Genomic DNA, 15,177 nt, shown 5'->3' on the forward strand with positions numbered 1-15,177 from the left:
TCAAACAAGCAACTCCCTGAACGCATCGTTAGTCATCAGTTGCGCGACCAAAGCCTTATTAGGAAACAAGTTGTCGGCCTTCATCTGTGCTGCGAAGCCATTCGCAGGTGTCTTGGCATTCACATAGGCCTGGAGCATAGACTCGTATTGCTTGGGTCCACTGACATAGTCCATCTGTTGCAGCCTGTGAAAAATGTGTTCGGCATTATGGATATCACCCCTTTTAGCATATTGAGCCGTAGAAAGTCTTTTCGGATAAGTCTAGTGGCTAATGTATGAAGTATTGTCATAATAAGGTCTGAGGTTCGAATCTCGATAAAGTCGAGGTAAATGTCTCCCTTATGTGCTAGTCACTATTCCAAAGGCTAGTAGTCGTCCGTGATTTACCTCTTCCGTATTGATCTTGGGATGGATTGACGAAAATATTAGAGACAAGCATATTCATCTTTTGTCACAATATTAAACCTTAGAGAGATCTAAGCTTCCTTTGCTGAAGAGCCTTGTGCAATATTGAGTCCGCTTTCTCCACCTCCCCTGATTCGGCGTAGAGTTTCATTAGTGCATCCCAAGTCAAAGTCAAAGGACCAATTTGGCATCCACTCTAAGACATCCGATTTACCAGTTCCTTTCCATTGGCCAACAGCTTGTTATTCACATAAACCTGTAACATGGCGCCGTAGGACTTCGAAGAAAAATTCCAAGTCTTGATCATCTTCTCGGAGACTTCCTCTGCCTTCTCGATTTGTCCAAACTTACCCCAAGCCTCTATTGCAGCAGGCACTCATCCAGATAAGGTTTCTTATCCCACACTTTCCACATTCTTTCAACGTCGTCTGCTTTGCCCAAGGCAGCAGCATAGAGGGAGAGAACTTTGAAAACGTAGCGATTCTCCAGGACGCCATTTCCTTCGATCTTCTTTCAATGCTGCTTCTGCTTTTTTCCTTCAAACCAGCGAATATGTAAGCTTTTGCAACATAGGACGTGATCAGCAAATCAGATTCCTCACCTTCAGAATTCATCTTCCTACCGAATTTGCTTCATACCCGAAATGTCATGGGTTTGGCATTTGACGCCAACTAGGACCGTATAAGCGAACGTAGGTTTTATATCAGCAATCTTTTTCATTATCAAGAGTACATCAGCAATCTTTTTCCACGTTTGGGATTTTCTCTATGGACTTTTCAGCCTTAGTAGACCATTAACCTTTGCAATGAAATCCAAAAGAGAAATGTAGTCCCTCCGACAAGTTCAATTTTCTTACCAGCTTCAAGCCATTCAACCAGCTGCAAATGTCAACCCCAAAAAATAAACATTCAGAGTTTTAGACGATAAAAAACTCGAAAAGGAAAATATAGGTAAAAGCATGATATAAGAATGTGAAACCAAATAATTAAGTAAAGGAATGCATCAACATTTTCATTCATTTCAGTTCATATACAAAACCAATAGTCTAAAGCACTATAAATATCGAACTACCATTGAAAAGCACACATTTATATCGCCCCAGCTGCTTATGCGAGTTCCAGTTTTTTAAAAATGTCATTACAGTGCAGGAATAAACAGGCATGAATCGAACAAGAGTCATTATAGAAAATGGAAGATAATTTGATTCAGCAGATTTGATTGTGCAAAATGCAATGGTCCTCGATGTGAAGACCAGCTACATCCCTACTACGACTTCAATGCATTTAACGGATTAACATTTAACACAATTAGCCAACAAAGTTCTGTAAACCACCTCACCCCTGAAAGCTTCTGGGTTTTTTTCGATGTACTTTTCAACCTTCAGTAGACCATTAACCTTTGCAATCAAATCTAAATGAGATGTGTAGTCCCACTCCACAAATTCAATTTTCTGTCTAGCTTCCAGACATTTAACAAACTGCAAATGTCAACCAAAAAAATTAGTCCAAAATTTTAGACCATAAAAAATTCGAAAAGGAAAATATAAGTAAAAACTTGATAAAAGAATGTGAAACCAAAAACACAAAGTCATCTACACGATAAAGTGCTGTCATTCATATCCCATGAAGTTCGTATACATAAACATTTTTATTTATTTCATTTCATGAATTCACATCCTGAAGATTTACAAATGTCAAACTACTGTTAGAAAACACACACAGCATGAATAAACATTGACATAAATCAACCAAGAGCAGTTATGGAAAATGAAGAATAATTTGATTCAGCACATATCTTTAAAAGACAGCATTTGATTGTGCAAGATGAATTTAATGGATTGACACTTGACACAATAAAGATTACATTCTGTCCTGGCACAGAAGGCAATTTGCCTTTGAAACAATGCAGATTTTAACATTTAGTTAATTCTTTTGCTCAAGCATGCCCAATGCATTTAAATTAGACAGTAGCATAATCAACCATGTGTTAAGCAATGGATACTACAAAAGGAGGACAAATAAAGAGGAGGAAGAGAATTTTGCAAATAGAGATGCAGTACGAGGAATAAAACTTACAACGAGAACCATATATCATAAAAACTACAAATTGCAGGCCCCAATCAAAATTTAACCACAGGAGTTGTTTGTATGGTTTGGGCATGCATTCAGATAACTTGAAACGGAAAGCCCTGGTCCACTTTGTTAATAATAAAGGTTCCCAAAAGCCAGGTTTTATCTTCCATTAGCACAGAGGTCAAAATCCAGGGATGAGATCCTCTGGTCTCCTTATCCTGATCCGCTCCTGGACCAAGACAAGGGGATTGGTGGGAGGCAATGACCCCCACCTGTTAACAGGTGGGGGACCATTGCCTCCCACCAATGCAAAGGCTAGACTAGGGACTAGTCCAGCCTTTGCGGACCAGAAGTCTCATCCCCAAAATCCAATGGAGTTTTTTCTGCTTTGACCCGACAGTACGTTGTGTTTTTAATTTTAATTAGTTGACGGCTCTTTCATATATGATGGCTATAATAGATGCCTATTCAAAACAAAATTGAGTTTCATGTTACCTTGTTCCTTTGTGTTTCCTCAGAGGAAAACAGAGTTAAAAAATAATCATCAGCATGATGGATATCAAAAGTGCAAGCATTAATAACTAGGATAGCATACTATCAAAATGTCACTACTGAGGTAATAATGTTCCAGTAGAAGAAAATGTTATAAAATCCACTGTCACAAGAAAAGACTGAATTAATATTGTTATAAATTCCTTCCAGATTCCTCAGATGTAGTGCTGTAAGGATCATGATATGGTCAGTAGGATCACAGTCGAAAATAATCAAACCCATCATCAAAAGATCAAGTGAACATCCATAATACAATCTCTGATATGAAATTCAAAAGTACCAGGAAAAAAATATCAATTTCAATATCCGAGGATTATACTACAACACTTGAGCAATTCTCTCAGTGGACTTGTTGTAAAATGATTCGTTGCAGAAAACTCATTTCGACCTTGGATGTAAAAATTATACAAGCTCTCAATACCAACGTGACCATATGGTCTTCCCTAATAGCATATTTACAATTGAAAATTAATGATTCTCAATAGCCAATAGGTGACAGATAAAATCACTCTTTGGAAGAGGCAGCTAACTCGGAGTAATTGATCACGAGATAGCGATAGCAAGCAGATTTCATTGACACAGCGAATCAGAAACTATTCGGGATTCAATCAAAGTTCCACATTGGAAGGATTTGAAAAAAATTATGGATTTAAAAGAATATATGATATTTTCATTAGCATAGAGACATTTTGGGTAGAGCCCAAGTGTGCAGTCATGAGGGCTTAGACCCAGGTGGACAATCATGTCTTTGTAGAGATATGTGAACATCCTTTGATCACAACAAATGGAATCAGAGTCACGATCCAAACCAGATGTCATATGGGATGGCCTTGAACGAAGTCGTGGGGAGGCCCAGAGCATGTCAAGGTGACTGGATATTCGCGGGGAGACCCAGAGAAGGTCAAGGAGATCGGATACGGATGCTTACAGGGAGACTCGAAGTATGTTAGGGTGACCGAATGCTTCCGAGGAGCCCCGGAGCGAGCATCCGGTCACCTTGACTTGCTCCGGACCTCCCCGCGTTCGTTCAAGGCCACCCCACATGACATCTGATCTGGACCTTGACTCTGATACCATTTGTTGTATCCAAAGAAGGATATTTACATATCTCTACAATGACATAATGTTGTCCACATTGGGCCTAAGCCCTCATGCTTTTATTTTTAGGCTCTATCCAAAAGGTTTCATGCCAATGGAGATATCTTACATCCTTTTAAACTCATGACCTTTTCCAAATCTTTTTAATATGGGACTTTAATTGAATCCCAACAATCCTCCCCTCAAACGAAGGGCCACACTTACTCTTATGGTTCGGGTCTCCCCGCGAGCATCTGGTCACTCTTGACCTGCTCCGGGTCTCCCCGCGAGCATTCGGTCACTCTTGACTTGCTCCGAGTCTCCCCGCGAGCATCTAGTCACCCTGATATGCTCCGGACCTTCCCACGAGCATCCGGTCACCTCGAACTGTTTCGAGCCTCTCAGCAAGCATTCAGTCGCCCTAACCTGCTCTGGACCTCCCATCGAGCATTCGTCACCTTAACTTGCTCTGGGTCTCCTCGCGAGCATTCGATCACCTTAACCTGCTCCGGACTTCCCCACGAGCATTCGGTCACCAGACCTCCCCGCAAATCCGCATCCTGTCTCTTTAATCTGCTGCAGGCCTCCCCGCGAACATTCAGTCACCTTGACCTGCTTCGAGCTTCCCCGCGACTTCGTTCAAGGTCACCCCACATGACATTTGGTTTAGACCATGACTCTGATACTATTTGTTGTGACCGAAAGATGTTCGCATATCTCCACAATGACATGATATTGTTCACTCTGGGCCTAAGTCCACATGGCTTTGCTCTTGAGCTCTACCTAAAAGGCATCATACCCATGGAGATATCATATATCCTTTTAAACCCATAATCTTTTCCAAATCTTTCCAATGTGGGACTTTTATTGAATTCCCAACAATCCTCCCCTCTAACGAAGGACCACCATTACTCTCATGGTCTGGGCTTCCCCATGAGCATCAGGTTACTCTTGACCTACTTCGGTCCTCCTCACAAATATCCGGTCACCCTAACCTGGTCTGGACCATCCCCACGAGCATCCGGTCACTCTGACCTTCTCCGGGACCTCCCCACGAGCATCTGGTCACCCTAACTAGGTCTAGGCCTCTCCGCCAGCATCCGGTCATCCTGACCTACTCTGAACCTCCTCGCAAACATTCGATCACCCTTCACCTGCTCTGGGCCTCACCGCGAGCATATGGTCACCCTGAGCTACTTCGGGTCTCCCCGATACACCCTGTCTGCTCCAGGCCTCCCAGCAAGCATTTGGTCATCCTGACCTGCTTCAGGCCTTCTCGTAAGCATCCGCGTCTACTCACTCTTGACATGCTTCGGACCTTCTCGCAAACATCCAGTCACCCTCGCAAACATCCGGTCATCCTGACCTGCTCCGGTTCTCCCAACAAGCATCCGATCACCCTGACCTGCTCTAGAGCCTCCCTACAAACATCCGGTCAACCTGACTATTCAAAGGATATTCACATATCTCTATAATGACATAATATTGTCCACTTTGGACCTAAATCCTTATGACTTTGCTCTTAGGCTCTATCCAATAAACCTCATGTCAATGGAGATATCTTACATCCTTTTAAACCCATGATCTTTTTCAAATCTTTCCAATTTGGGACTTGGATTGAATCCCAATAGAAACAATAGACACAAACAACCACACATCGTTGCCAAATCGCAAGCAAGAGTTTGTATTAAAATCAACGCTAAATGATGAACACCTTAGTTGTCTTCATTGGGAGAAGGACCCTGAGGGACGATCTTCTCCGAGAGAACACGATTGAGCAAAGGAATTTGACGATTTGCCATTAACGTCGATGAGAAATAGAAGTGGCTGCAACTTGATATGACGTCAGAAGACCACTTTTTTTTTTGGAGGCAGCTCCAGCTAGAAATGGGGAGCAAACCAACAAAGCAGAAGCTAGTGAAGCCTAAAATTCTTAAAATCCCCTCAGTATTCCAATCTATTTGGTATTTATGTTATCAAGAGAAAAGGTAAAAATGGAATTTGAGAGGCGTTTCTACCACTGCCTTTGGTCACAGAAATTAGGGTTGTAGAGGCGGATGGGCAGAAATGTGTTGGGCTTTTATGTGGGCTTGGCCCAACTACTAGTTTTTTTAGCATCATTTCTAATCAAACACTTATCGAGATAATTAAAGATCCAAGATGGTTCAATATCGTCAACCCTATGATAAGATAGGGACAAGTAAATGATGAGGGAAAAAATAAGATAGGAATTAGGAAGAGTCATGATGCTCTCGTTAGTGTGGGTTCAAGTGAAAAGACGACTATAGTACACAATCTTATCTTCGTTCTGCAAGAATTTATTTTTGCAACTCGAATCGTAACATCAAACTATATTGCAGCAACTTTACTGTTACACAAAAGTTCCCTTCATTTTTTTTTTTAAAAAATAGTTGATAGAAAACCAACTTCATCAAAAGATTTATCCATATCGTCCAAAGGGAGTACCTCTTGCCCCTGGGATAATGGTGCAATGATTAGGTCTTTCAACGGATAATCAAGGGATCTAAGATTTGATGAATCTTAACTGCACTGCACTGTAAGAGATTTTTCCTCAAGTGAAAACAGACCTAAAATATTGGCCAATTGAATAGGCTTCCATGAATACTTCCCGATTTATTCTAGTGACAGATAAAAAAATTTCATGGGACAGACTAGTCAGCCCATGAAAATTTATTAAAACAACAGCCCTATGTATTCAGTAGCTTGGGTGGTGTGGCATGGTCGAAATTACTTTAGAAAAATATCTCCAAGATGGAGTAAAGATGAAACACAAAGAAGTATTTCGAATATCAATTATAGACAAAATGTTCTTTTAACTATATGAATATTTAGCAATGTCCTTTTGATTTTCTATCTTTTTATTGTTGTATACTTTAAAAAATTTAGTGTGAACTTTATTTTTTAATATATCAATACAAAGTATCAATTGTGTAATATACCTTCTTCAATAGAGCAAATGCAATATATTCTTCTATTTTCATGCATTTAAACAACTGCTACAGTATGCAGTTAAAGTTCTCTAGTAAACCATTGCCAAATTAAACTTCGAAATATTCAAACTTGTTTAATAAAGTCACATCAAGCATAAAATTAATAAATTTGTTGAAATGATTATTTATAATTGACTTGGGTTTTTTTAATAAACTTGAATTCAAATTTGACTTGAACTTAATTTGTTTAGATATTATCAAGCTTTCAATTCAACCTAATTTAATTGTTTTAAATTTTTACATTTTAAACTTATTTAATCAATTATTAAATTTGAACATATAACTTAATTATTAATTTTAAAAGTTTATTTTTTTATTTAGAATGGAAATAAAAATTTTATTAATAAAAGTGAATATATTTATAAATATTAACGAGCTAAATATATATGTATTCAAACTTGTTCGTTTTGTTTAATAAATTATTTAAATTTATTTATTTAATTAATCTTTTATATTTATTAAACGAACATAAACAAACTCTTACAAAATCAAACACCAAACATGTTCATGAACGTTAAGATTATTTACCGCCCTAGTTGTTATGCAATTTGATATGCAAAAACTATATATAGCACTGTTAGATCAATTAGATATGCAATGCCCATGCGGAAGACAAGATAGATTGCAACAGCAATTTACCGAAAACTTAATTGTGATCTACCTTCCATCAAGCAAATCCAAGATGGGAATCATCCTGAGCGCATCGTTAGCCATCAGTCGAGTGGCCATAGCCTTGTTAGGAAACATGTTGTCGGTTTTCATCCGTGCCAAGAAGCCATAGGTAGGTAGGTGTCTTTGCATTCATATAGGTCTAGAGCAGAGGCTGGTATTGCTCGAGTCCACTGACATAGCCCATCTGCTTCAGCATGTGGAAAATATTTTCGGCGTTATGGATATCGCCCATTTTAGAATATTGCATGACAGCTACAAAAGAGCCGTAGAGAGGTCTAAGCTTCCTTTGATGAAAAGCCTTGCGCAATATCAAATCCGCTTTCTCCACCTCCCCTGTTTCGACGTAGAATTTCACTATTTCACTAGGGAATCCCAAGTCAAAGGACCAATTCAGCATCCACTCTCAGACATCCGATTTACCAGTTCCTTTCCTTTGGCCAACAGCTTGTTGTTCGCATAAACTTGTAACATGGCGTCATAGGACTTCGAAGAAAATTTCTAAGCCTTGACCATCTTCTCGAAGACTTCCTCCACCTTATCGATTTGCCCAAGCTTACCCGAAGCCTCTATTGCAGCTAGCATTCATCCAGATAAGGTTTCTTATTCCACACTTTCCATATTCTTGCAACGTCATCTGGTTTGCCAAAGGCAGCATACAGAGGTAGAAGAACTTTGAAAACGTTGTGATTCTCCTGAACTTTGCAAAGGTAGCAATTCTCCAGGATGTCATAGTCTTCAATCTCTTTCAATGTTGCTTCCACTTTTTCAGTCAAACCAGAGAATATGTAAGCTTTTGCAACCAAGGACTTGATCAGCAAATCAGGTTCCACACCTTCAGATTTCATAATCTCCAGAATTTGCTCCATACCGGATATGTCATGGGTTCGGCCTTTTATATCAGCATCTTATAAGTGGAGAGTAGGTTTTATATTTTCCTTTTCCATCATCAAGAGCACATCAGCAAACTTTTTCCATCCACCCGTTTGTAGAGCAGCAACAACCGGTTACAAGCAAAAGGTGTGATTGGAAGACCGAGATCTCTAATTTCGTCGAACACTTCTTCTGCTTTCTTGACGTTAACAACAGCAACATAATTAGCCAACAAGTAAACCACCTCATTCCTGAACGATTCGGGGATTTTCTCGATGTACTTTTCAGCCTTTAGTAGACCATTAACCTTTGCAATCAAATCCAAATGAGAAACGTAGTCCCTCTCGGCAAGTTCAATTTTCTTACTAGCTTCTAGCCATTCAACAAACTGCAAATGTCAACAAAAAAATTCCAAAGTTTCAGACCATAAAAAACTCGAAAAGGAAAATACAAGTAAAAACATGATAAAAGAATGTGAAACCAAAAAATTGAGAGAATTAAGTAAAGTCATCTACACAATCAAGTGCCGCCATTCATATCCCATGAAGTTGGTATGTGATACGGTGCATGAGAAGTGGGTCCGGCGGATGACGTGGTCAAAGGTCAAGCCCATGGGATAGTCAGAAGTCTAGCCCCTGTGGAGGTCAGAAGTCAAGCTTGCGTGGCCATGGTCAAAGTCTCAGCTGACGGGGCAGTCAAAAGATAAGATTACAAGTTGAACAAGATTCAGCCTCGATGCCAATTGAGGGCAGGGCCCACAGGCCAAGTAATGGCGCGGAAGGAAAGGTCTCGGGCGGAATACAGACCTGGCTTACAGGTCGAAACGTATGAGCCGTGGATAACAGAGGACAGAAGCAGGTCGGAATACAGACCTGACGTACAGGTTGGGACATACGAGCCGTGGATAATAACAGATAGAAGCAGGTCAGAATACAGACCTGGCGTACAGGTCGGAACGTACGAGCCGTGGATAACAGAGGACAGAAGAAGGTCAGAATACAGACCTGACGTACAAGTCAGGACATATGAGTCGTGGATAACAGAGGACAGAAGCAGGTCGGAATACGGACCTGGCGTACAGGTCGGGACATACGAGCTGTGGACAACAGAGGACAGAAGCAGGTCGGAATACGGACCTGGCGTACAGGTCGGAACGTACAAGCCATGGATAATAGCAGACAGAAGCAGGTCGGAATGTGGACCTGGCGTACAGGTCGGAATGTAGACCTGGCGTACAAGTCAGAATGTAGACCTGGCGTACAGGTCGGAACGTACAAGCCATGGATAACAGTAGACAGAAGCAAGTCGGTATGCAGACCGAGCGTACAGGTCGGGAGTGTGCTTACCTAGGATACAGGTTGTGTCACGCCCCAAAGGAGTCTCTGCCAGACAAAAATCCGACAGAGTCTCCCCTGTACTAGTGACAATATGAAGCATCACTACAAGCAAAATACATCAGCCACATGCGGCTGGAATATTTATATACACAACCACGCAGATATAATAACAACCCACACGGCTGGAATGAAACAATCACAACCACGCAGTTATATATAAAACAGCCCACACGGCTGTACCAAAAACCAACACAGCGGAAAAACGAAAACGGAAAGCCCACACAAGACAAATAGATACAATGCATGCCGGCACGGCTTAAACACAAATACAACACCAAAAGAATAAGATAGCCACATGGCTAAACACAAATACAATGCCAAAAATAAGAAAAGAATATACAAAAGAAAACAATCACGATCTTCGGATGTGACGTAGGACCCGGCAGACAGGATACTCCGAGCGACACCAACCATCTACAGGCTACCTGAAAACATAAATGTACACATGCGGTGGTGAGTATAGGTAACTCAGCGGGTAATAGAAAAGATAGTGCATGGTCCATAAACAACATGGAGATCACAAGTATACAGTCTCAGTAGGGAATAAGAACATGATCATACTATCATAATCAATGCATCTGAACATACCTGACATAATAACCTGACATAAACTGTACAAACCACAACTAACATGATGACAGATACATACCCAATCTGGAATCGACACATGGTACAATGATCAGTAGACTCACCGGATCTGCAACAGATATACCCGTGACACTGTGCAATATAAGTACGATTGCATATACATGTATGCAGCATGGCAACCAAATGCAACAATCATATCGCAAACAAATGCAACAACGACAATCACATGCAACTAGTAACTACTAGGCATGTATGCAAATGCAGATGCACCGCGCATCAAATGCAAGAATAATAGCTGCATGCTCCATGGTCACCCCGCCACCTCTCCGGACACCACGACCCCGGTATGGCCTGTACTATCCTCCAACCCACTATATAGTGGTCGAGGCGATCCGCTAGTAGCTATCTAACTACATAGCATCGGGGTCCCTGACACAACGCCGGATCTCACTAAACCTCGTGACCGGGTGGCACGACAGAACTAGCAAGGACTCGCTCCAACTACCACTACCCATGAGTGGCCGGGGTGCGGTGCTAAACCAAACCAACTGATGACTCTCTCACCAGGGAGACTAGTCATCAGATGCAATGAATGATTAACATGATATATATATATGTAATCATCATCCATGCAACAACCCCAAACCTCATAAATACCTCCGACAAGAGTATAATCGTCATGATACCTCCACGTATCCCACCAAACATATGTACACACTACACATGTATAATCAACCAAAAATCTCCAATAATCCCACCAGACACATGTACACAAAAGTATAAGTACAATCAACATGTATCCTCCAATAAAAACACAACAGACATGTGTATATACCCCAAACATACAATCAACACAACTCCTCCAAAAGTACATGACAAATACGTATGTACACACCCCATGTAAATGCACGGTCAACAAGATGACTCCTATAACACATCTCCACCTATGTACAGTCAACCTCATATACCCAATCAGCATGGTAATACCAACAACCCGACAATCCCTACAAGACATACTCTACACGTGTAATCACAACAGAGTAGATATCAAGAGTAGAGACTGTATATGAATTAAATAGATCATCACAAGGGTCAAGCATAAGTATCATGCAGGAAAAACAGCAACCGATCATGATAGAAGATAAAGCAGCCTAATTCATCCAATAATAACCATGCACTAAGTTTCAAAGAAACTATAAAGAGGCCAAGGAAGAAATACCCGCCTTAAATCTGTCGATCGTGATCCGGAAATCCCACGTCGAGACGCTTGTCCCGAATCCAAGTCCTGCAGAAATCAATATATTTATATTTTATTTAGCTAAATTCATATGAATTAAATAGCTAAATAAAATCTCTAACCCAATAGGAGCACTCCAATCAAATCTGATCTCCGACTAATCCTCCAAATCAACACATCATTTAATCCAATAACAAATCTCCACATAATGATATCAAACCACAATAACCTATCATAAAAATCAAATCTCCATCATAAGTCCACAACAACCTGACATCATCATCAACAACTAATCAAATCCATCCATTAATCCTTCTAAATCCACTAATCAATCCAATACAACTTAATTTAAATTTCTACAATCCATCACTACTAATCCAAACCAATGTAGACATGAAATTAATCTTCAAAACTCACCTAAATCAACATATCACAATACTTCCAAATACGAGAATCATCCAATCGTTTAACCCATTAAATCAACCACTAAACATCATGAATCCAACATGTATAATTCGTCCACATAATCAATCCAATGATCCTAAGAATGATCACATAATAATCTACATCAACCTATCATCATATCCACAAATTTCAACTCAATACAAACCTCAATCAATCCAACACACACCAATAATGATCATGTATCCATTTACATAATTCATTCACCCAATAACCATAACAAATCAACTTATCACCACCAAATCCCTTAGAAAACCTAATAGAGTAGCATTCTAATAAAACCAACAGAAATACTTCATTGGAGCATCCCATACCTTGGAAGGTAGCAACAAATCCAAAAACTCACAGCCTCTTCAAACACTGCCCACTGCCACCAATAGCTCCTACACCAATTCTCCAAGATCAGTCTAGAATACCAATCATACAGCAAAAGGGTTTGTTGAAACCCTAATCAACAGTCGATTCTTACCTCAATCGGAACCCCAATTCTTCAACCAAAATCGCAACAGCCGCAAGAAAGGCAGAGAGCAGTGATCAGCATAGAGGAAACTCCACAATATACTGCTCCAATGCTTCCTCTAATCCAAAACAGAAAGATCATCACAAGCGAAACCCAATTACACAAGAAACCTTGAATTCACAGAATTTCCAGACCAAACCTTACCTCAATTGATCACCTACAACTGGAGACAATCCGCAATACCCTCCAGTGAACAGATCAAGGAGGGGAACTGAGAGAGCTCAATCCGCCAAGAGAGATGCGAACCGACTCCCCCTCCCCCTGCCGTGCCCTAGCTCCGCCGTGCCTTAGCCGTTGAGTCGCTGCCGCGCGCGTAAGCACAACCGGGGGAGCGATCGCTCCATCAAAGACAGGCGATACCCTCGAGATCCAGCGCCAATTTCTCTCCGACAGCATGTGAAGGCGAGATCGCGATGGAAGAGACCCCCCCCCCCCCCTCTGTCGGCGATCCAGGGCAGAAGCGCAAGAGAGAAGAAAGGAGGAGAGGGCGTCGGTGGAACACGTAGAGGGAAGGACGAGGGGAGGACTACTGCCGACGGTGAACTCGCGGTGGTCGGCGATCGGGCACGGAGGAATCGCCGGAGAGAGCTCGGGAGGAAGGGAGTCGCGTGCGAAGGGGAAAATGAAGCGGATCGGGAAAGAAAGGAAAGAAATTAGGGATTTAAGGATAATTTAATACTTAGGGTTAACTTAATCAAACTCTAAGTTCACTCCTTAATCAACTCCTACTTAAAATAATACTTAGTGCCTCCACTGTACCCCGAATCCATCCTCTTGAAACCAGTCATACGAACTCCGTTTAAATCCCGAAAAATTTCTAAAAATTTCTGAAAAATCCAATAAGATTTTTCGTCCAATAATATTTATTATTAAATTTTGCGATATCTTACATTCTCCCCTATTAATAAAAATTTGGTCCCCAAATTTACTGGTCAACTCAGGGATCCTCCTCCAAGGGTAACTTCCAAATCATATACTTATATATACCACTCACTCCAAGTATAATAACCAAACAACATCCTCATCTACTACTCCACCCTAGTATCATAAACATATCTCCAAGCAAGATAATCCACCTCCAAGTGAATAGCGATGACCCTATGGCTATGAGCACACACTGCATCTGCTACTTCCACAGTGTTACCTAACCGACTGTGGATTAATCAACTACCTCCGAAATCCAAAATTCACTATCATCAGATCCTCCAACATCTATATAGGGCACTCAAACTATCTATCAGTCTGAGGATGAAAATCTATATTAAAGCAAAACTCCGAACCCAAAGTCTGCTAAAAACGCACTCAGAACCATGATGTGAAATCGCGGATCTCCATCCAATACAATACTCAGAGATATACCATAAGACTTGGTAATCTCTGTACAGCATAATCCTGCTACCCAATCCAAAAGAATCCGTCCTACAAATCGCTAGCTAGGGAGCATAGTCCTCAACAAATCAATGATTACCCGACACACCATATCCTCTCCATATCCTGGGTAATCTCACCACAAAGTCCGTCATAACATGCTCCCAACTCCACTCCAAATTACGAGTCTACTGAAACAATCCTACTGATCTCTGATGTTCAACTTCCATTGGCTGACATACTAGACATCAAGCTATAAAATCCGTGATGTCCTTCCTCATATCGTTCCACCAATAAAAATGCTCTCAGTCTCCCTACATCAGGTGTCAACCGAATGTATCACAAATCCAGATCAATGTGTTTCCTACAGTAACTCCTCCCGGATAAGAAGTGACTCGGGAACACACATGATCTCCCACGAAAATAAAGAATCCAATTCTAATTCCATGAGAATTCTAGCTATTGGTATGAGATTACTCCGCTCATACTACACCGGAACTGCACCAAACCTCAAATACGATACATCTGTGTAGAGTACAAATCCGTCTACACTAGAAAGTACAACTAAGACAGTGCAGTTAACACTTCTTGTTTCAACTCCTGAAACTGATCTCATACGCGTTTATCCATGAAAATGTCATACTCATCCTGAATAGTCCCGTCAACGGCATAATGCAGAATAAACCCTCAACCAATCTCCCGTAATATCCAGCTAGACCAAAGGAACAGCGAGTCTCCGGTATAGACCACGCCTACTCCCAACTGATAACAACCTCTATCTCCTGTGGACCCACCGATATCCCTCTACTAAACACAACGTATCCCAAAAAGTCGTAAAAGACAATCACAATACGTACTACTAACTTCACATATAGATGTTCCCGTCGAAACATCTTTAGAACAATACGAGTTAGTGTACGTGATCCACCTCAGGTCGGGAATAGAT

The 15,177-nt window shown here is 40.9% G+C and overlaps 1 pseudogene; it reads right to left on the minus strand.

The window, feature by feature from the left end:
- Positions 1 to 15,177, minus strand: part of LOC122054953 — a 48,711-nt pseudogene continuing 33,534 nt past the window's right edge.

The sequence above is a fragment of the Zingiber officinale genome, chromosome 3B (genome assembly GCF_018446385.1).
Source record: "Zingiber officinale cultivar Zhangliang chromosome 3B, Zo_v1.1, whole genome shotgun sequence".
Classification (NCBI taxonomy): Eukaryota; Viridiplantae; Streptophyta; class Magnoliopsida; order Zingiberales; family Zingiberaceae; genus Zingiber; species Zingiber officinale.